General features: G+C 43.1%; 1 protein-coding gene across 1 annotated transcript in view; it reads left to right on the forward strand.

Annotated features, from left to right (window-relative positions):
• The first annotated feature begins 5,295 nt into the window (after window positions 1-5,295).
• LOC126278560 (uncharacterized) overlaps window positions 5,296-24,383 on the forward strand; it is a 320,088-nt gene continuing 301,000 nt past the window's right edge. The window contains exon 1 of the mRNA XM_049978755.1: window positions 5,296-5,564. The gene's annotated coding sequence lies outside the window, so the exon portion shown is untranslated. The remainder of the gene's footprint in view (window positions 5,565-24,383) is intronic.

A 24,383-nucleotide genomic window follows, 5' to 3' on the forward strand; every position in this document is an offset into this window, starting at 1 on the left:
ATCAGGAAAATGGACTGTGAAACACCATATAGGGGAAGTGTCGAAGAACTAACTACTTACGGAGGTAGCTTTGAACTGTACGATAATTCACATATTTAGCGGTACTTCATCCACATTTACGTATTTACAGGGTGTTTCAAAAATGACCGATATATTTGAAACGGCAATAAAAACTAAACGAGCAGCGATAGAAATACACCGTTTGTTGCAATATGCTTGGGACGACAGTACATTTTCAGGCGGACAACCTTTCGAAATTACAGTAGTTACAATTTTCAACAACAGATGGCGCTGCAGGTGATGTGAAAGATATAGAAGACAACGCAGTCTGTGGGTGCACCATTCTGTACGTCGTCTTTCTGCTGTAAGCGTGTGCTGTTCACAACGTGCAAGTGTGCTGTGGACAACATGGTTTATTCCTTAGAACAGAGGATTTTTCTGGTGTTGGAATTCCACCGCCTAGAACATAGTGTTGTTGCAACAAGACGAAGTTTTCAACGGAGGTTTAATGTAACCAAAGGACCGAAAAGCGATACAATAAAGGATCTGTTTGAAAAATTTCAACGGACTGGGAACGTGACGGATGAACGTGCTGGAAAGGTAGGGCGACTGCGTACGGCAACCATAGAGGGCAATGCGCATCTAGTGCAGCAAGTGATCCAACAGCGGCCTCGGGTTTCCGTTCGCGTTGCGGTCCAAATGACGCCAACGTCCACGTATCGTCTCATGCGCCAGAGTTTACACCTCTATCCATACAAAATTCAAACGCGGCAACCCCTCAGCGCCGCTACCATTGCTGCACGAGAGACATTCGCTAACGATATAGTGCACAGGATTGATGACGGCGATATGCATGTGGGCAGCATTTGGTTTACTGACGAAGCTTATTTTTACCTGGACGGCTTCGTCAATAAACAGAACTGGCGCATATGGCGAACAGAAAAGCCCCATGTTGCAGTCCCAACGTCCCTGCATCCTCAAAAAGTACTGGTCTGGGCCGCCATTTCTTCCAAAGGAATCATTGGCCCATTTTTCAGATCCGAAACGATTACTGCATCACGCTATCTGGACATTCTTCGTGAATTTGTGGCGGTACAAACTGCCTTAGACGACACTGCGAACACCTCGTGGTTTATGCAAGATGGTGCCCGGCCACAACGCACGGCCGACGTCTTTAATTTCCTGAATGAATATTTCGATGATCGTGTGATTGCTTTGGGCTATCCGAAACATACAGGAGGCGGCGTGGATTGGCCTCCCTATTCGCCAGACATGAACCCCTGTGACTTCTTTCTGTGGGGACACTTGAAAGACCAGGTGTACCGCCAGAATCCAGAAACAATTGAACAGCTGAAGCAGTACATCTCATCTGCATGTAAAGCCATTCCGCCAGACACGTTGTCAAAGGTTTCGGGTAATTTCATTCAGAGACTACGCCATATTATTGCTACGCATGGTGGATATGTGGAAAATATCGTACTATAGAGTTTCCCAGACCGCAGCCCCATCTGTTGTTGACAATTGTAACTACCGTAATTTCGAAAGTTTGTCTGCCTGAAAATGTACTGTTGTCCCAAGCATATTGCAACAAACGGTGTATTTCTATCGCTGCTCGTTTAGTTTGTATTGCCGTTTCAAATATACCGGTCATTTTTGAAACACCCTATACTTGCTGACATTCTCAAATCTCTGGAAGTCTCGCGAATGATAACCCATCCCAACTGCACAGCATTTACGTATTTGAAATCTACAGTAAGCTGCCATCTCGTATTTGTCACACTTCGTTATCGGTTGTACTTAAAAAAAGTGGCTGTATCAATACAAAACTCCTTGACAGAAATACTCGTAGATGCATGTTTGGGGACTGAACTTAACAGTATACTGCTGGCATTATATTAATTTCACAAACAGAATACTAATTAAACGCAGTCTTTCTTCCACAATAATTGCCAAGAAAGTGTGGGTTTTAGTGCTGCATACATGCCCCCTGAAAACAATGTAGTATGATTCGACCTGGTACTACAAACATTCATCCGCCTGGGAGCATGGAGCATACATAAAGCAATTTTTACGTGTTTCCTATGTTACTGCAGTGGTATTGCATAGCTTCACATATAGCACTCTCAAAAACACATTATAATCAACATGTAGGGCAGCAGCATTTGAGGTCTGAACTTAACAGTATACTCACTTTACCCATTCACTTGTTCGTTTGTCAGCCTTCACTTCAATCAAAACATCTTCTCTCTTTCTTCTTCTTCTTCTTCTTCTCTCTCTCTCTCTCTCTCTCTCTCTCTCTCTCTCTCTTCTCAGCGATCACAGGCGCTGTAGACCACGCGCTGCATCACCGGATTATAGTCGGTTGCTTCATTAACTGATAAATTTCATTGTGCTCTCGAATTCTCCACACGCCATTCTCCCACACAGGTCCCCAGCTTTTTCTCATTACTATTTTTGCGAAAACATTCAGTTTTTCTTTTTCATTGTTTGTAAGCGTCCAGCTTTCTGAGCCGTACAGTACTATGGGGCAGATATTGGTGTTGTATATCTTCATATTTGTGGTGATTGACAAAGCTTTACTTTTGCGTTGGTTGCTTAATGAGTACATACATCTTGACCCTGAGGCTATTCTTTCATTTATATCCATTGTTACGATATTTTTTGCTGTTGAAACGTGATCCAAGGTATTTAAAGTGGAGAACTTTTCTGAATTTAGAATGTTGATCAATTTCAAAGTAAGGATTTGGGTTTATGGCTCGACCTATTTCCATATATTTGGTTTTCTCTAGGTTAATCAAAAGCCCGATTTTGCTGGCACTGTGCCTGAGAGGTCTGTACATGTCTTTCAGTTCTTCTTCAGTTTCACTCAGCAACGCTATATCATCTTCACTGTGTTCGAATCGGAGACCATTGTATAGATGTAAATTACTCTTCTGAACCACTTTCTCTAATGCAAGGTTGAAGAGGACACATGAAAGAGCGACTCCCTGTCGTAAGCCTGTTTTAATTGGAAAGGTGGCGGATATGGATCCTCTGAATTTCACTGCTGCCTGGGAGCCATTCATGCACAATTATGCACATCTTCAGTCGTATAAATTTCTACTTGTTACTTTATTTGAGCAACCAGTTTCAGTGCTACATTACACAATCTTCAGGCCCCCTGACCGACGTGTAGGACGAATCCCATCTATGCTCCAGTCAAAATCGAAGACAGCAAGTTGGCAAGTGATCGCTGGTAAAAAAAAATCGGTGGGTACCAGTCACTGAATGCTGGTCCTGCACGTCGGTCCGGGGACCTGAAGGTACATCTACATCTGCATCTACATTTATACTCCGCAAGCCACCCAACGGTGTGTGGCGGAGGGCACTTAACGTACCACTGTCATTACCTCCCTTTCCTGTTCCAGTCGCGTATGGTTCGTAGGAAGAACGACTGCCGGAAAGACTCCGTGCGCGCTTGAATCTCTCTAACTTTACATTCATGATCTCCCCGGGAGGTATAAGTAGGGGGAAGCAATATATTCGATACCTCATCCAGAAGCGAACCCTCTCGAAACCTGGACAGCAAGCTACACCGCGATGCAGAGCGCCTTTCTTGCAGAGTCTGCCTCTTCAGTTTGCTAAACATCTCCGTAACGCTATCACTCTGCCTCTTGATGACTGGGTGTTGTGTGATGTCCTTAGGTTAGTTAGGTTTAAGTAGTTCTAAGTTCTAGGGGACTGATGACCATAGATGTTAAGTTCCATAGTGCTGAGAGCCATTTGAACCATTTTTAACGCTATCACGCTTACCAAATAACCCTGTGATAAAACGTGCCGCTCTTCTTTGGATCTTCTTTACCTCCTCCGTCAACCCGACCTGGTGCGGATCCCACACTGATGAGCAATACTCAAGTATAGGTCGAACGAGTGTTTTGTAAGCCACCTCCTTTGTTGATGGACTACATTTTCTAAGGACTCTCCCAATGAATCTCAACCTGGTACCCGCCTTGCCACCAATTAACTTTATATGATCATTCCACTTTAAATCGTTCTGCACGCATACTCCCAGATATTTTACAGAAGTAACTGCTACCAGAGTTTGTTCCGCTATCATATAATCATGCAATAAAGAATCCTTCTGTCTATGTATTCGCAATACATTACATTTGTCTATGTTAAGGGTCAGTTGCCACTCCCTGCACCAAGTGCCTATCCGCTGCAGATCTTCCTGCATTTCGCTGCAATTTTCTAATGCTGCAACTTCTTTGTATAGTACAGCATCATCCGCGAAAAGCCGCATGGAACTTCCGACACTATCTACTAGGTCATTTATATATATTGTGAAAAGCAATGGTCCTATAACACTCCCCTGTGGCACGCCAGAGGTTACCTTAACGTCTGTAGACGTCTCTCCATTGAGAGCAACATGCTGTGTTCTGTTTGCTAAAAACTCTTCCATCCAGCCACACAGCTGGTCTGATATTCCGTAGGCGACAGTGCGGAACTGTATCGAACGCCTTCCGGAAGTCAAGGAAAATAGCATCTACCTGGGAGCCTGTATCTAATATTGGGTCAAGACTGCTGTGGCGAAGGTAATGTAATGTAACGCTGAAACTGGTTACTCAAATAAAATACCAATTGGAAATTTAGATGGCTGAAGGTGTTTTGATTCGATTTTTTTTTATTCCCTGCTAACGTCCTTACGTGCTCGTTCCATTTCATAAAGCTTTGTAACTTTACTCCTAGATATTTAACCCAAGTGTCCCTGTCTGACTAAGACTTTGCAAAGTAATTTCTTTCGTGTGGCCCTCAATATTACGCGAAAGATCTTCGCAATCAGTTGGTCTTCCCGTGGGACTCCATTGGTTTTGACCTTTCCCTTCGTTCGGGCCATTCATAGAAACAACAAAGGGGTAGCAGATGTTTAACCAAAGTGTCTATGTCTGACTAAGACTTTGCAAAGTAGTTTCTTTCGTCTGGCCCTCAATATTAAGCGAAAGATCTTCGCAATCAGTTGGTCTTCCCGTGGGACTCCATTGGTTTTGACCTTTCCCTTCGTTTGGGCCATTCACAGAAACAACAAAGGGGTAGCAGATGTTTATCCAAAGTGTCTATGTCTGACTAAGACTTTGCAAAGTAGTTTCTTTCGTCTGGCCCTCAATATTAAGCGAAAGATCTTCGCAATCAGTTGGTCTTCCTGTGGGACTCCATTGGTTTTGACCTTTCCCTTCGTTCGGGCCATTCGCAGAAACAACAAAGGGGCAGCGATGCGAAGACGTTCGCAGGCAGAACATTAGCGACTGCCCCGAGGCCGATTGGCAGCACCGGTATCATGTGACTCAGAGGCCCGGCCAATCGGTGTCCGAGTGGCCGGCTGCATGCGAGGCAGAAATCTAACACTGTGCGTCTGCGGCTAAATTTAGCGGACGCCGACGCCCCTACTCCCGCGCTCCGAGAACAGAGCCTCCCACGTCCTCTTGTAATCTAATGGGAGGCGAAGAGGGCATAATTCGAGATTTTTAGTCCCTCGCGGCAGAGAAGCGCACGAGCTGCTCGTCCACCGCCGCCGCCTGCTCTGAAAGGTAAGGGCCGACTACGCTCTGCAGACGCGCTACGTCTCGTTCCAGTGCTGCCAACTGCGGCGCGCCGGGACACGCCACGCCACGAGTGGGGGTACGCTCGCCTCTGACACACTTTGTATTAATAATGTTCTCAAAAATAACCGGCTTTCCCTGTTATGTGGCAAATGTTTTTCCGAGACTCCGCGGTTCCGAAAGAATAGCCCATCTCAAGGATTTGGGTCAAGACTGCGTGCCTTCTAGATACCGTGGCGCTGGCTACACTTCGCTCCTTTTTTTTTCCTCTCCACGCCAAGAATGCTACGCACCATTTCATGATTCCCGAGAGGTTTCACAGCGTGTGCATTGAGCACTATCTTACAATTAGGTTTTCAATGACACACAGCCACAATTGAATGATTAAGACTTTGTTGAATTTTATACGTTTTTTCGATGCGATGTTGTATCCATTATAATAATGAGTTCGCTGTTACGAGCTAGTAAAACTTCCTTCCACTACACACTGTTTTAGATTTCAGAGGAGGAAACAACCAGATTTAATTTAATAATAGATTAAGGTGTTGCAGTTGTCTTCGTGCGAGCGCTATCAGAATAAATGTAATAACTTTTATTAGTACTTGTGACATTATGAGCAATCGTATATTAGCTGTAAAATTCCTGTGATTCGATGAGCTCGGATTAGAGGCAACACGCAATTACACACGTTTACAGCGTATCTTTGATTGTCTTTTATCTAAATATAATTGCCAATCTTGATACACAACCATTGGCGTAAGCTTCGTTATTTGTAACGTAATTCACGCCCGACTCGTCCGCAACAAAAGAACGTAATTAGCTAAGCTTGAAGATAGTAGGCTACCGCTATTTTAATCCTTGTTTGTTTCATTGTTTTACTTGGAATGTTAGCCTCAACGTATCATTAGCTCCTGAGTCACCGTACTAAACGTGATATATGGTTATGGCTTTTCTCTGAGTCTTTTCTCTCTCACTTTCTTTCCGTCTGTGTGTGTGTGTGTGTGTGTGTGTGTGTGTGTGTGTGTGTGTGTGTGTGTGGTGTGTGTTTGTCGTGTGAGTGTGCGTTTGTGAGTGTATTTTTTCTTTCCTTGTGCATGCTAAGTTAATGGTTTAGCCTCCACTTTCAGTCCTTGTAATGCGTTTCCAGACTTTCTACAACACAGTCGCGTTTCCGCAACTGATCTGTATTGGCCATAATAGTACTGGACAAATTGTAAGATCACAGATTCAGTATGTTAATCTTAGTTAACATGACGACAAAAAATAGATTTTCAAATACCAGTATGGAATCTGGAAACTCTGGAAATTAACTGATGAACTCTGGAAACAGTACTGAAAATTCTAGGCAGGATGCACGTTATATAAGAGGCTGTCAAATGAAAACGAGTCAGATGGAAACAAAGTAACCTATTATTTCAAAAGTAGTACCCATAGCTGTTAATACATTTATTCTACCATGAGGCAACACGGTCAGTGCCTTCATGGAAAAATGCTTGCGGTTGCCTTCGGAATCACGATCCTACCCAAGCGTGCGCGTCTTTCTTCGAAATCAAATCGACAGCCACGAATGTCTTTCTTCCGGGCTCCAAAAATATGGAAATCGCATGTGAAGAATTGGGACTGTGAATAATGTGTAAGGGCTTCCCAGTGGAACTTCTGCATCGTAGTCGAAAGAATCGTGGCAAAGAAGTGCATGCCTGGGAACATTCATTGTTCGTAGGCAACAGTAAACATTTTTGAAGGCATTGACCTTCTTGTCTCACTGTGGGATAAATATATTGACAATCATGGCCATTACTATTGAAATAATGAACAGTTTACTTTATCAGTTTCGATCTGTCTCATTTTCACTCGAGTGTCCCTTATACACCATAAGAAAGAGCACACAAAACGTAGACGCAACATGTGCAGTTTTTGGTATTGGTATGTATCGAATAGTATATTAATTTTTTTATATGCATTGGTGCCGAACTACATATAATAAAGATAAATCTGCTTTCTGTAGCCTCGAACCACTTATCTTTAGATCAAGAAAAATATTTTTCCTGTTGGTTTTGTCTTGAAACAGTTTCGTTAATAAAGAATGAAAGCGGCGCTTCTGAGTTCACTAGAGGATATTTCTGTGAGTTTCCAGGTGTCCTTTATTGGGGAAAGTTCCTCATGTTTCAGCCAGAAAACAGCAAAGACATTACCTAGTGAGGTGGCGCAGTGGTTACACTATGGACCACTATTCGGGAGAAAACTGTGTTTCCATTACTTTCCAGCCATCCAGAACTGGAGGTTCCTTTGTTTTCTTCAATAACTTAAGGCAAAATATTGGGGTGGTTTCTATGAAAAGCTTAGGCTGGTTTTCCAATTTGTCCAAAGCGAGCTTGCGTGTCTATTTCTGTACTTATACCGAATAATCTGTTAAAGTTTCTACAAAAGATTTAGGATTTTTTTCGTATCGATATGTCTTGGTTAACTGCAAATGTCAATCAATAAAGGCCTTATTTCTCTGTGGATGATAGTCAGACAACCGAGGAGTCCACTTTAACCGCAGCTCCCATCTGTCATTGGTTGGATGAGTCAGTTCAAAGTCGGAGGAAGACAAGAGGATGCATTTTCCTATAAGTCTGTGCCTCTGGAAATCGTGGTGTTAAAAACTAACGTACATGTTAGGGGCAAGTCTAGTTTACTCCGCAGAATATGTAAGGTTTATTTACCAACCCTGAATAGTTCTGCGATAATTGCTGTTATTTTGTATTTGTACACAACTACTAAACAGGACTTGGAAATGCGCACATAAGAAGTTGTATAGTGTACAAATTATTTCTGTCTGTTCTTGATCTTACTTTGTCTCTATAGTTATAAAGCACCAGTCTTCAATAAATGTGACACTTATCAAGAAATGGTCCAGAAACTGTTGTTCAACAGACATTAAATCATTATCGATGATAAACAAAAGAAGTTTAATCTCGATATTTTTCAAAATTCATATAAATCTGTTGCTTACACTGGATGTTGGCCGTCAGGCGCATTTTCTCTAGTGTTTCGGCAGATATTTGCAATTTAGTTCTTGGGATGTGAAGATGGAGTCAGCCCAAACAAATAATGCTCATTATCAGAATGAGATTTCACTCTGCAGCGGAGTGTGCGCTTATATGAAACTTCCTGGCAGATTAAAACTGTGCGCCGTACCGAGACACGAACTCGGTACCTTCGTCTTACGCGGGCAAGTGCTCTACCGACTGAGCTACCCAAGCACGACTCAGGACCCGTCCTCACAGCTTTACTTCTGCCAGTACCTCGCCTTCTACCTTCCAAACAGAAGCTCTCCTGCGAACCTTGCCGAACTAGCACTCATGAAAGAAAGGATATTGCGGAGACATGGCTTAGCCACAGCCTGGGGATGTTTCCAGAATGAGATTTTCACTCTGTAGCGGAGTGTGCGCTGACATGAAACTTCCTGGCAGATTAAAACTGTGTGCCGGAATGAGTCTCAAACTCGGGACCTTTGCCTGCAGAGTGAAAATCTCATTCTGGAAACATCCCCCAGGCTGTGGCTAAGCCATGTGTTCGAAATATCCTTTCTTTCAGGAGTGCTAGTTCTGCAAGGATCGCAGGAGAGCTTCTGTAAAGTTTGGAAGGTAGGAGGCGAGGTACTGGCAGAAGTAAAGCTGTGAGGACGGTGCGTGAGTCGCGCTTGGGTAGCTCAGTTGGTAGAGCACTTGCCCGCTAAAGACAAAGGTCCCGAGTTCGAGTCTCAGACCGGCACACAGTTTAAATATGCCAGGAAGTTTCAGTGCTCATTATGTCTCTCGTGTAGCACCCGGTTTCTATGGAAAGCTTCAGTTTGTTTCCCGTTACAATTGTGTAGAAGTAATCCATCGAACTACAGACCTATATCATTGACGTCGATTTTCAGTAGGATTTTGGAGCGTATACTGTATTCAAACATTATGAATCACCTCGAAGGGAACGATCTATTGATACGTAATCAGTATGGCTTCAGAAAATATCGTTCTTGCGCAACGCAGCTAGCTTTTTATTCGCACGAAGTAATGGCCGCTATCGACAGGGGATCTCAAGTTGATTCCGTATTTCTAGATGTCCGAAAAGCTTTTGACACAGTTCCTCACCAGCGACTTCTAATCAAGTTGCGGGCCTATGGGGTGTCGTCTCAGTTGTGCGACTGGATTCGTGATTTCCTGTCAGGAAGGTCGCAGTTTGTAGTAATAGACGGCAAATCTTCCAGTAAAACTGAAGTGATATCAGGTGTTCCCCAGGGAAGCGTACTGGGACCTATGCTGTTCCTTATTTATACAAATGACCTGGGTGACAATCTGAGCAGTTCTCTTAGATTGTTCGCAGATGATGCTGTAATTTACTGTCTAGTAAGGTCATCCGAAGACCAGTATCAGTTGCAAAGCGATTTAGAAAAGATTGCTGTATGGTGTGGCAGGTGGCAGTTGACGAAAAGTGTGAGGTGATCCACATGAGTTCCAAAAGAAATCCGTTGGAATTCGGTTACTCGATAAATAGTACAATTCTCAAGTCTGTCAATTCAACTAAGTACCTGGGTGTTAAAATTACGAACAACTTCAGTTGGAAAGACCACATAGATAATATTGTGGGGAAGGCGAGCCAAAGGTTGCGTTTCATTGGCAGGACACTTAGAAGATGCAACAAGTCCACTAAAGAGACAGCTTACACTACACTCATTCGTCCTTTGTTAGAATATTGCTGCTCGGTGTGGGATCCTTACCAGGTGGGATTGACGGAGGACATCGAAAGGGTGCAAAAAAGGGCAGCTCGTTTTGTATTATCACGTAATAGGGGAGAGAGTGTGGCAGATATGATACGCGAGTTGGGATGGAAGTCATTAAAGCCAAGACGTTTTTCGTCGCGGCAAGATCTATTTACGAAATTTCAGTCACCAACTTTCTCTTTCGAATGCGAAAATATTTTGTTGAGCCCAACCTACATAGGTAGGAATGATCATCAAAATAAAATAAGAGAAATCAGAGCTCAAACAGAAAGGTTTAGGTGTTCGTTTTTCCCGCGCGCTGTTCGGGAGTGGAATGGTAGAGAGATGGTATGATTGTGGTTCGATGAACCCTCTGCCAAGCGCTTAAATGTGAATTGCAGAGTAATCATGTCGGTTCAAAATCAGTCTTGTGCGATAATCGTATTATCGATTTGTATGCACAGCAACAATAAAACACGAAGAGTAAACTGGTGCTCCAACAGCGACTGAGCAACGCTGCTGCATGGCGGTAACAGTCTGTGCGTGCTAGGGCAGTACTGCTGCTACTGGAGTACTAGATATTCTACGTGTTTTACTGTTCCTGTTACTACACGCCGATAATAGGAATATCGCACTAGATTCATTTGGGACCGCTCTGTCGAATGGGCAAGTAAAATTCTGATTTTAAAAATCATTTTACTTGGAACAGGGAACAAGTCGACGCTTTTACATCGATGCTGGACGTCGCATGAAAGACGTGGTAATCAGTACTTGTCTGGGCTGACTCTAACTACACATTACAAAAACCCAATTGCCAATATCTACCGAAACACCAGAGAAAATGTGCGTGATAGCTGTTAGGAGAGACACCCTGTACGCTAATATACACATGCGTGTGTGTGTGTGTGTGTGTGTGTGTGTGTGTGTGTGTGTGTGTGTGTGTGTGTGTGTGTGACTGTCTGTCAGCGCTTCCTCTCAATCACAGTGTAAGCTGGTACCATGGCTTGGAATCTGTTCTGTAAAGCTATCTGGAATGCCATAAATATGAAGAGAACCGCGAATCTTACTGACATGATAAATACAGTGGCAGATCAGCACCACAGAAAATGGGTTTATACGAGAGTGTAAACTGTGGACTAGACGAAGAGCCGCACCAGAACGGTCAAGATGTGAATGCTGCGATTTTCTGACACTCGAGTTGTAGAGGTACTTAGAATCAAGCGGAATAAATTTCGTCCTTACTAGCAAGTGACAGATGCAGTGTTTAAAACTGACTTTTAGAATACGAAAGATTTACGCGCGGTGCGTTTATAGCACATTGCAATGTATGCAGTAAAGAAGCTCATTTTGTCTGCGCAACACTGTTTACTGCAAACCTGCAGAAGTGTTATGAGAAAACTGAGAGTCGAAGCTACTGCAGATTTAAAACAATAAATATACTGCATATCTCCCTAATATGATTCGGTGGGCAACTCAAAACGTGTGGTTAGTGAATAAACAGTCACCTGCTACGAATAACCTGGTCCGTTGGAGCGCATGGCGGGTAACAGACAACGCGAATCATCTTTTGCTGTTTGTTGTCTTTTCCTCGGGAGTTTATTTATCGGATTCAGATATATATCTTTTGCTAAACGAGCTATGAAGGCTTTCCAGTTAAGTGGTTAACTGCAGGAGTCAGTTGCACGAAATAACTGATCGTCCTGTAGAGCGGATCAGAAAGGAGGGGGAAGGAGCCTCAGAAAAATTCAAGAATCATTCTGATGAGGGGACTTTTAACAGTTTGATGAAAGGTTAATTTTGAAGCAGTACAAGTTGCTATCTTATGAACCTGAAATGAGAAATCAATAAAACTGCACTGTACTTCTGGGACACGAATGAAGAATGAGGCCTACAGCAATGAGATCAGTCCTGTAGTGTGTCCAAAACCCTCTTCGACCATCAGAATAAAAATAAAGGTAATTTGAACGACTTATGTTACATATGTTGCAGTGGGCAGTCTAGCATGTTTAGCTATCTGTGTTTGATATTAATGTGAATGATGAAAGAAAATCATGAAAGCTTATAATTCGATAAACTGTTCGCACAGAATACATGCTGTGAGACTAAAGATACCATACTCATATGCTCATATATTTGCTTGTGTCTGACACTCTGTTTGCGGGGTAGCCTACATACACAATGTGATCAAAAGAATCCGAACACCTGGCTGAAAATTACTTACAAGCTCGTGGCGGCCTCCATCGTAATTCAATATGGTGTTGGCACACCCTTAGTCTTGATGACAGCTTCCACTCTCGCAGGCATACGTTCAATCAGGTGCTGGAAGGTTTCTTGAGGAATGGCAGCCCATTATTTACGGAATGCTGCACTGAGGAGAGGTATCGATGTCAGTCGGTGAGGCCTGTCACGAAGTCGGCGTTCCAAAACATCCCAAAGTTGTTCTATTGGATTCAGGTCAGGACTCTGTGCAGGTCAGTCCATTACAGGGATGTTATTGGCGTGTAACCATTCCGCCACAGGTCGTGCATTATGAACAGGTGCTGCTTGATCGTTTTGAAAGATGCAGTCACCATCCCCGAATTGCTCTTCAACAGTGGAAAGCAAGAAGGTGCCTAAAACATCAATGTAAGCCTGTGCTGTAATGCCACGCAAAACAACAAGAGGTGCAAACCCCCTCAATGAAAAACACTACCACACCATAATACCATCGCCGCAGAATTTTACTGTTGGCACTACACACACTCGCAGAATATGTTCACTAGGCATTCGCCATACCCACACCCTGCCATCGAATCGCCACATTGTGTACCGTGATTCGTCACTCCACACAACGTTTTTCCACTGTTTAGTCGTCCAACGTTTACGCTCCTTACACCAAGCGAGGCGTCGTTCGGCATTTACCGGCATAATGTGTGGCTTACAAGCCACCGCTCGACCATGCAATCCAAGTTTTCTCACCTCCCGCCTAACTGTCATAGTATTTGCAGTGGATCCTGATGCAGTTTGGAATTCCTGTGTGATGGTCTGGATTACACATGCCTATTACACATCATTACCCTCTTCAACTGTCGGCGGTCTCTGTACGCTTTCGTGCTGTACGTGTCCCTTCTCGTTTCCACTTCACTATCACATCGGAAACGGTGGATCTAGGGATTTTTAGAAGTTTGGAAATCTCGCGTTCAGACGTATGACACAAGTGCCACCCAATCACCTGACCACGTTCGAAATCCGTGAATTCCGCGGAGCACCCCATTCTGCTCTCTTACGGCTGAGGTAACTGATAAGGAGTACCTGGTAGTGTGTGGCAGCACAATGCACCTAATATGAAAAACGTATCTTTTTGGGGGTGTCCGGATACTTTTGATCACATAGTGTATCTCCACATTCCGTAGTCTCACTTTACCTTTTTTTTATTTTGTATTTTTTATTGCAGTAGTTTCAGAAGCAGTCAGCTAAAAACAGAGCACGTTTGATTGACCATATATTCGTTCATTAAAAACGATCGATATGGCGTTAAATACGCGCTACATGTTCTGGAGACATGGATGACAGCACATCATTGCCATCCGAGGACAGGTTGTACCGGGAATGATAATCCTTTCCCCTGTTTTATTTTCTGTATATGAGATGGGACTGGTAAGCATACATAACTGTGATGCATACGCTGTAAGCCGGCCGGAATGGCGAATAAAAAATGGCGTACCAGAGCGCTAAATGAGATGTCTCGCTTCGCCGAGTACTTCCGAGAAGTACCGAGAAAAGCCCAGACGACCCATACCTCCGTCTCGGGTGCAGTGTTGCATGCCCTGGCTGTCCCTACCATAAGCGAAGAAACATATAGAGTCATTTTTTCACCGAATCGAGTCCGTTCATTATCAAGACTAGGAGTGGTGTTACACGTTAGTAGAATGATGTCTGCTAAGGGTGTCAATATTTTGCCCATCGTGCTTACGACTCTGTTGAAACTCATTTTATCAGCAATAAATTATTTCAAGTGCTAGTGCAGTTTCCTAGGAACTTCCCACATCTTTGTTTCCATCTGTGCAGAATTTAATATAACTGAGAAACATCACAGCACAATACTTGACTTTCTATTTCTACCGAAACATCAGCAACCTGCCAATAACATGTTATAAAATTTAGAAAAATTAAACAAAACCGTCGTAACTTTCCGACGGTCACGCCCCCTTTCAATATTTCTCGCCATGAAGCAGAAAATGACCGAATTTATCAAACTGAGTTGTACAACACGCGAAATCCGACGTCGGCGTGGAACTTGTAAGACACAGTCTCACTCTGCACTTAGCAGGAAACCTGATATTGATAATACCGGAAATTTTCTAAATTATAACGTAAAAACTGTGTGTATGTAATGGGGCATACTCAATTTCAGGGTGCAATTTGAAACTGACATACAGGTACAGGGTTCGTGGCCTGAATCAGGACTGTTCTCGCATTTAGTAATACGTCATTCTTATACTTTATTGTCTGTTGCATATCGTATCGCATGAAGTTCCTGCTACTTTTCCTGTCGCCAACTATTCGCGGATGTTTGCGAGAAGGAGCTCCTATACAAGTGACTACCAGTGTGAAACTGTAGCTTCACTCGCTTGGCCGCAATTCGACCCTCTTTAAAACTCCTTCAGTTGGGAAGTTAAGTCCCATAGTACTCAGAGCCATTTGAACCATTTTTAGATCAAAATCGACATCTTCTTTCCAGGTGTGCTACCTTTTTTTCTGGCAGTGTGTATCGAAAGTCATTGTACAGTGCATGGCATACGGTACTTAACACAAATATTAAACACGGTTCTCTCTCTCCTGCTCCAGTCGAGTGTAGGGCAAGTGAAAAATGACTCTTTACCGCGTAACCGTCGTTCTCACAATCCCTCCGAAAGGTATACAATAGAGGCAGCAGAAATGCATGAGCTTACTACCGTTTTCTTAGTTTTATATACAGGTTGATTATAATTAAACTTTGAAAATGCTGCGGAAATAACGCCACTGGTCAGAACGACGTCAAATTGCAACGGAATATTACCGTAGAAGGGGGAAAACGTATGGCAGAAGAAAAAATATTGTGTGAAAATTGATCAGTAGAATACTTAAATGAAAACACCTCTCATGCGCACGAGCCATTGAAGTTGGTATAAACACGCCAGGTACACGGCTTTTCCTCCTTTCGCGTCTGCGACGTTCGTCATGATTGTGTCAATGCAGGACCGCGCTCAGTTTGTAAAGCTGTATTACAAGAATGATGAATGTGCACACGTTGCTGTTTAGAATTTCCGGACACTGAAGGGTTTGAAAAAAGGCATTGGTCCGGTGACTGCCGTGGGTCTAGAAAAAATGATTTGGAAATTCGAAAAGACGGGTTCTTTCGGTGTGTGAACTGGTAGAGGGAGGAAACGAATTGATTCGGCGGCAGCGGAAGCAGTGACGACAGCAATGCAGGAGGAGACGAGTGGTGGTGTGCAAACGTGTAGTGCACCGAGAATTACCCAAACATTGAACATGCCCGTGAGAACGGTGCGTAAAATCCTACGAAACATCCCTCTTTGCGATCCATTCAGAATTACCCACGTGCATGAGTTGCTTCCTGTTGACCTGCCAGCATGAGAGACCTTTGATTTAGAATTTCTTACTCGTATGGAAATCGACAATGATTGGCCGTGGAAGATTTTGTGGACAGACGAAGCCCACTTCCATCGGAAAGGATATGTCAATACATAGAATTGTTGAATATGGGCAAAGGAAAATCAACCAGTACCACTTCAATCTGAAAAGGTCACTGTGTGATGGGTTTTACGGCATCATTTATCATAGGGGCATATTTTTTCGAAGAGAGAGGTGCTTCCGGTGGTGTTACCTGTACCGTCACTGATAAGCGCTATGAGTGTCTTTTGGGCAACCACGTCATTCCAGCTCTCCAGCAGCGTGGATGGGATCATTTTTATGCAAGAGGGCGCACCTCCGCACATCGAAAATGCAGCTGAAGCGTCATTTCGGAAATGCTAGAATTATCAGCCGCCATTTCCTTACAGCCTGGCCGTCCCGATCACCTGCTCTTAAGCCATGTGACCTCTGGCTGTAGGGCTATCTGAAAGATGTTGTGTTCAGTGCTTCGATTGCAGACTTAGAAGCACTGAAGGCACGCAATGCGCAACACATTCTGAACGTGTGACCGGAAACACTTCGATCAGGTGTGGAACATGCTGTTTCTCGACTTCAACTTGTTGCAGAAAACGGTGGACAGTATTTTGAACATGTTTTGCGCCAGTCACACGGGAATTAATAATCCGATTTTATCTTGATTGATGCTTTGTATGCGGCTTTTGGCCTCAGGACAATTAAAAACCGATTTTCCCATCCGATGTGATATGACCTTGCCGTGGTGGATGGGCTTACGTTAAACAGTCTCACACCTGTACACCCATGCACATTGAATAGTACAGTTTGTTCAACGTCAAACGTACACCTTAGGTATTGCTGTATGATTCATTTGTCATTTGTAGTCGATCACTATTAGATTATGATGCTTAAAGGCGCCGTCTATTGCTACATCTTGAAACTATTTATTTTTCTTCTGCCATACCTTTTCCCCTTCTTCGATAATATTACGTTGCAATTTGAGTTCATTTTGACCAGTGGTATTTCTACAGCGGTTTGAAAGTTTAACTTTAATTATAATCACCCTGTAAATTGAAGCGGTCGTGAGATAGTAAACTATTGTTCAAACACTTACTACCGGGTTTCAAAATTTTCCTCTGTAAGGTTTCGCGATAACAACGTCCTCCTTCTGCCAAAGAATCTAACTGAATTTCCAGGGTCTCCATTTCACTTTCGTGAGTGCTATGCCGACTTATTAAGATTCTAACGAGCGTCTGTACGTTCCTTCAATTTGTGCTTCCAGGTTGCTTGATAAGAATTCCAGACACTGGAACAGTATTCTAGAGTAGGTCGCACAATCGATTTCAAAAAGGTTTCTTTAAGTGATGCATTACAGTTACTGAAATCCTCCTATCAATCTCATCCTTCAGTTAGCCTTCTATTTGGCTGCTTTCGAGAGAGTATACCACTTCGAGTCGCTTCATAGAATTAGCCTTTACACGTTGTGTCAGGCTCCAGGAGTTTACTGACAATTGTATTTTGTAAATCGGTGAGTAACCAACAACCCTTATTCGAGTTAAACACTTACTCTGACGTTCCCTATCATTTGCCAGTGCGAGCTTGTCCTCGAATGAATTCGTCGTCAACGGAACACTGTAACCTAACAAGAAATAAGCAGCTGCTAAATAAACACGCCAACAAGCGACAATACCTCGTGCGGTAGGTATGTAATACCTGAGTCTCAGTTGATGATTAAAAAGAGAAGAACTTAGAGGATTTTTAAATGTCTCGAGGCATTTCATTTGGACAAAGAGGAACAGCCATTGTTGACTAAAGCATTTTACAAGACCTGGCGCATTATGGTCTGTAAAGGCAAAGACAATCAGCTGAAATCAGTCTGCTCTTCACTGCACAGCTTCGCGTTTGAGAAACCTAGTATCTGCAACAGGAGAGCTTGTGCAAGGATCAGGAAGCACCAGACGATAGAGTCGTGTGAAGAACCGTTAAGAGCGGAAGTCATAAGGTCTTAATTATCCACTCGAAGCAATTACATAATAAATTTTTATGTATTCGCAGGTACGTGCCTGCAGTCCTGGTACATACTGGAATCCCCACGTCGCACTACATGGAGACGCCACTAGAGCACTGGCTCCCAACTTAGGGTTAACTACTTCCTGAGGGGTAAAATGAGGTTTACCAAAAAGGTTTGACTGTCTTTACCATCATACTAAATTATTTTCGAAAGATCTCTACAATTAGCACTTGAATATTGATTAGGCAAGTTACGCCATGCTCGTTGTTCCTGACATAGACCACCCACGACACACATACTTTGTGCTTTGTACCATACATCGATGATGGTAAAAGTGAGGCATAAGCGTAACAAATGCTAAATATCTCACGAAAATTTATTCTGTAGGCTGTAGATACTTCCAGCAATAGACCAGAAATTGCTTCATTACTCACTTCGAAACACATAAGGGAACTGACTGTCAGCAATACATAACTGTAACTATTATACGTAAGGACTATTATACTGCTAAGCACAGTTTTTTGTTATTATTATTAATGTGGCCAGACACAAAACATTGACAGCCTTACGTCCTCCAATTTCTGCCAGTTCAGGAATATGGAGTCCATCAATCGAGTGGCTTACAATCAGTAAGTATGGGGAAGGGGGTGACAAAAATATTATTTTCACACAACTCACCCCATTACCACGCCGCCTAATACGGTGTACGAAAACCGTCGGCACTGAAAAGAGCTTGGAAGCCCTTACACTTCCTCCTTAGAGTAGCAATTCCTGCTCATGCGATTGCCATATTCTTGGAGGTCTGACGAAAGACATTCGTGATCGTCGATTTGCTTCGGACGAAGAGCAGCCTGGGTGCCATCACGATTCCGTAGGCAACCGCACACATTTTCCCATGAATGTCCTGACCGTCTTGCCTCACAGTGGGATAAATGTATTAACAGTTGTGGGGATTACTTTTCGTACAATAAAAAGCTTACTTACTTTTATCCATCTGTTTAGTTTTCATTTGACTGCCTCTTACACACTGTTAATTCGGCCAGCATATTTACAGCGCATGGCTCTGAGCACTATGGGACTTAACTGCTGTGGTCATCAGTCCCCTAGGGCTTAGAAATACTTAAACCCAACTAACCTAAGGACATCACACATGTCCATGCCTGAGGCAGGATTCGAACCTGCATAATCGTGGTGTCAGGGGTGTTAATCCTTCGCTATTTGTTCGTGGTATAACAGAAGACCACAGGTCCAGTAGCTGTCTGCAAAAAAAGAGACACTCTAGCAATCTATGGTCACAAGCCATCGAATGAATGGGAATGACAGAAGAGCAGGATTAGAATTCTCAATATCTATTATGCGACATAGAGTCTCATAATCGACGGGTACCACAAATGAAACGCCATTACAACACCATTTGCAAAGAATTTACACGTTTAGTTGACAATGAAAAAAAAAAGCAACGATCGGCGAATAGCGTTCATTGTCTGTCCTGTGCATCAAGAAGCACTTCGTGCTACATTTGCAGACATGGAGCACGTGATAAAACTAGTGATACGGATAGTAAATTTTCTGAAGTCGTACGCATTTTTTCCATTGTCAATTGCAGCAGTTTTCGATGGAATAGAACGAAGAGTATGGGGACTTTTTATATTACTGAAAAATGAAATGTCGTGTGGCTAGGGCCGCTCGTCGGGTAAACCGTTTCCCAGGAGCAAGTCTTTTTTAGTTGACTCCGCTTCGGTGACTTGTGCGTCGGTGGGGGTGATATAATGACGAAGACATCTCAGCACCCAGTCCCTGAGCGGAGAAAATGTCCGACCCAGGAATCGAAGCCGGGCCCCTTTGTATGGCATTCTGTAGCGTAGACCACTCAGCTATCGAGGCGGGCTATTTGTTACTCAATGTACGTTGTTTAAGTCAAGGAACATGGCTGCTACGATTTTTCAATTTAAAACGCGATATTGTTAAAGTCATGTAGGAAAAATAAGAGCAGGAAAGAAAATTAGATCATCTGGAATGAACTGCAGACCCCGCATTTTAAGTGAACTTGACTGCTCAGTGTCGACAGCAAGACGTTGCAATGTGAGAAACAACTTATTTCTGATTTGATGGGGATGCATTTAAAAAGAAAATCCCATTGAGGAAGGGATGAATTTTGACAAAAAGCAGCACCCATTTCCCTAAGCTGACTGGCATTAAAAAAATCGTGATCTTGAGAATAAGTACAAGGATAGTTTTCTAAACATTTTAAGTCAATGACAGTCTTAAATCTGTTTTCTAGCTGTTTTAGAGAACATTTGCCATTTCATTTGAAAGTGCCCGTTTGTATGTGCAGACAGAACTGGTTAGTGAGCATTGTAACTCCCGTTCAACAGACAAATTACGCATATCTGGGGAACCATGAGCACTTATTTATCTTCGCAAGTGTGAAATACATCACTTCCACTGAGCAAGTGCTCATAGCTCCTAGGGCACTCATTTTAGGGCCCATCTTTACTTGACATTTTTTCTTGTTTTGCTGTGGAAGTTGCCTATCCTACAGTTTAGCAACAACATTACCGGTACATGTGTTCCATTGTCAGAGGTATCAGAACGATTTTCGCTTCGAACTATTGACTCGTTCGTTTCTGTACCACGGACCCTGACCTCAAACTGATGCATATATCCTTCTCTACCGTTCTTGAAAGTTTGTAACATTATCAGAAAATCACCCTGTACATACATATTTTAAGCTACTGGCGCCTGTAGCTTAAACGCTCGGAAGCGTCGTTAGATGACGTTTGCGGACTTGATTTACTAAGTCTCCTCGACAACCTCTAGAAGTATGTAACATGAATTGCGAAACACCCCGTAGATTTTGACGTTGATACCTACATCAGAATATTTTTAAGTGTGTCTGTCTGGTATGAATGGCTGCCAATCATGTCAGTATTTTTATTGTTTTTGAGTATCACTAGGCCTCTGTAGATTTTACTTGAGCTAACTAAACTTAGTTGCTTACACCACTATTTTTCTGTTTGTAACATATGTGAAGATGGCAATGGCCAAAACCAGTAATTGTGAAATGTACAATTTTTGTGACCAATACGGACCTTTACAAATAAACTTACGTAAGATTTGGAGGGTCCCGTGACCGCCTGCCACTAATTCTAGCCAGCTGCAGCTCTCCAAAGCGAACAACATGCTCCTTTAAGGGAGCTCACTCGTATTTAGTCCGGTGTACTTAAGAACGCTGCAGATCTGGCACGTTCCTTTAGCTCGTTTAATTTCTCTTGAAGAAATGACCGTCAAAATTCGTGGTATCGTGGTAGAAGATAGTCGCATTAACATTCCTGAGATTTTTGAGGGGGGAGGCATCTCATTTAACGGGTACGTGACATCTTGGATGAAGTTCTGTTTACGAGGAGGCTGAGTGTACAAAGTGTGCGTCTGTTGGCTCCAGATCAGAAACTGTAAACACGAGACTTTCTAAACAATGGTTTGGAAAATTTCAGGTATGACCAGAGGAAAACTCGCCTATCTGACCTCTCTCTTGCGATGCCATATACTGTCTGTCACACGACAGAATAACTGGAGAGAAAAAAAAAACCTTGGTCCATCTGACGTGGCCGCTACTATCTTGTAATGGCCTCTTGCCAGATTACAGTCTCTGAGGCGAATCGGACAAGAAAGTCACCGATAAGGCTCTCAGAGCGTGAACAGCAACCTAAATGTGTGGGCGATGTACAGAACAGCTTCACACTGAAGGAACGAAGCAGTTCCTCAATTGATTACAGTTGGCAGAATTCAAGGCGATTGGTGAGACAACCAAATGCTCACTGCAGGTATGGACGGGACCCAGATTACGATGCTAAAGAACGAAAAACCATCACACTATCTCCTCCTAGTACTTGTAATTCTGTGTTAAAAATGCCTAGTGAAATACATAACGTATCGAAGAACTAGAATCACTGGGCACGTATCACGACGTCAGCCGTTGCGAAAAACTATAGATGAAGGATTGGTGGAAGAAACGAACGGCGGGGGGCAACTAAACGTGGTTATGTAAGGCAAATCGTTGACGATGGGCCGTTCATGATATTACAATATAATGGGGATAGCTGGGATCACGAAAATGGAGAACTATATGGGGAAGTCAAACGAAAACAAGACAGATGGGAAAAAGGCAAGTTCAAAAATGGCTCTGAGCTCTATGGGACTTAACTGTTGAGGTCATCAGTCCCCTAGAACTCAGAACTACTTAAACCTAACTAACCTAAGGACATCACACACAGCCATGCCCGAGGCAGGATCGAACCTGCGACCGTACCGGTCGCGTAGCTCCAGACTGTAACACCTAGAACCGCTCGGCCACCGCGGCCGGCAAAAAGCAAGTAAACGGTTTATTGTTTTGAAGCGGTCCCTCATGTTGCCAATTTTGTTTCGACTATGCTACAGAAGTTTCGGTAGGAAGCTCCAACACATCCTCCATACAATCCTGGTCTCTCCCCATGCGATTTCCACATTTTTGGAAGCCTAAAGAAAGCCATTCGTGGCAGCCGGTTTATTTCGCACGAAGAGGTGCACGCCTGGATACAATCATGGTTCCGAGAGCAACAACAAACAATTCTCCAAAAAGCCATTGACTGTCTTGTCTCGCAGTGCGATAAATGTGTTAACAGTTGTGGTGATTACTTAAGAAATAATGAACAATGTATTTATTTTTTTCCGTAAGTATCGGTTTCATTTCACTGCCCTTTATTCATCACCAAACACTGGGTAGATGACCGTAAGAGCTACAATTTGAAACACACCTGGCGTCGTTGTGTGACTGTAGACGAAATTATGCAGCAACCATTACAGTACGGAGACAAAACGATCGCGAAAGCAGTGGATCTGTGGCGGTGAGTGTGCACAGAATATGAAAATACCTTATTCTGCGGAAAAAGCAATGACGAATGTTTCTTCGTTCTCGCTGGCTAACATCATGATAGACCATTAAGAAAACGACAGAACCGTGATTGGCTCTTATTACGCAACCTTAGCAGACTATTTATTCAGCGACTTGGTGAAAAGAGCTACCAAGATTAACATCAAGCGAGCAGCACTTCATAATGCTTACCATCCGCCCTATCCATCAAATTAGACTCTGTGTGACGTTTTTCTGCCTTAAAAAACTGGCTAAGTCGAAAGAAATTTTCGTCGAACTCGGAGCTATGTTTGCTGTGGGCGGTATATTTTAAAGTTAAACATAAATTTATTGATTGAGTGAATAACAAAAACTGAAATGTCACTTGTCTTGCAGCAAATAAAATCAAAGAAAAAAAATATTTTATTTTTTGTGTTTAATTACTAACCCTTTTTTCACCTATCTTGTCGACCCACCCTTGTACCCAGTACCGATCTCGATTATCGTTCATTCATTCTTGCTTCAGAGTTAGCGTTGGTTCCCGCGCGACTTTCAGTGAAAGTAAAAGTATCATTAAAATGTACGAACTAGATGCTATTGAACTGTGAACAACCAACCCTATTGATAGTAAGTCTCACACCTGCATATATATAAAGAATTCTTGCACTAATATTTATATAGACTTTGTTTATTCGCTTCTCCGCTATCAGTTAATCACCACTGTCACAGCCTGGTTAAGCCATGCTACATAATCAATGAAAATAATGTTTTATATTTACAAATGAAATTTACATGTAGAAAGAAACTTTCCCATTCACTTTCGTTTCTGAATCTGGGAAATAATTTCATCCCGCAAACGCCTGCCATCTTCAGGCATTGATCCACTGAAGAAACGACTGCGCTGAATAATTGTAAAGACTGTATCCAATTCATATGAACGGCAGATTAAACAGGTCTTCTGGCAATATACCCCGACTCTTCCCACGGAACTTGCCAGCATTCGTGGTTGTCTGTCTAAAGAGCAGACGTCACTGACGAAAATACCTGCTGGCAATGCCCTGTTACGTTAACTTGCCAAGTCCACCATTGTCTGGCACGTTCAAAGAATGTACCGCCTTCTGCTGGAAGTTTCCGGTAAATGGTTATCTGCGTCGTTCAGTAATGAGTACGCGTCTTTCCTGGTGTTGCAGCTTTCACAAACGTTAGTCTACAAGCATCTGCAATAAATGTACTAAACGAGACCAGAGACAAGTGAAAATCTGGATACAGGCCATTAAGTGCCCGTGTGAAATTAGGAACAGACATTACTGACTAAAGGGGATACTGGAAAAGCTCCGAATCGAAACAGTAAAACGCACTTGGTGACGATAAATGAAAAATTAAGCAATTACACTTGGTAATTTCCGGGTATGCAGCCGGATCCCGTCGACATTCTGCCACGATATTTCGGCCCAGAGACGTCCGGCCATCATCAGGTGAGTACACAACTACTGAAGAGCCCAGGAGCAGTCGCGGTATTTATGCCGATTCTCGCGCACGTGTTGACATGCG

This window comes from Schistocerca gregaria, chromosome 1, assembly GCF_023897955.1.
Source record: "Schistocerca gregaria isolate iqSchGreg1 chromosome 1, iqSchGreg1.2, whole genome shotgun sequence".
In the NCBI taxonomy this organism is placed as follows: domain Eukaryota; kingdom Metazoa; phylum Arthropoda; class Insecta; order Orthoptera; family Acrididae; genus Schistocerca; species Schistocerca gregaria.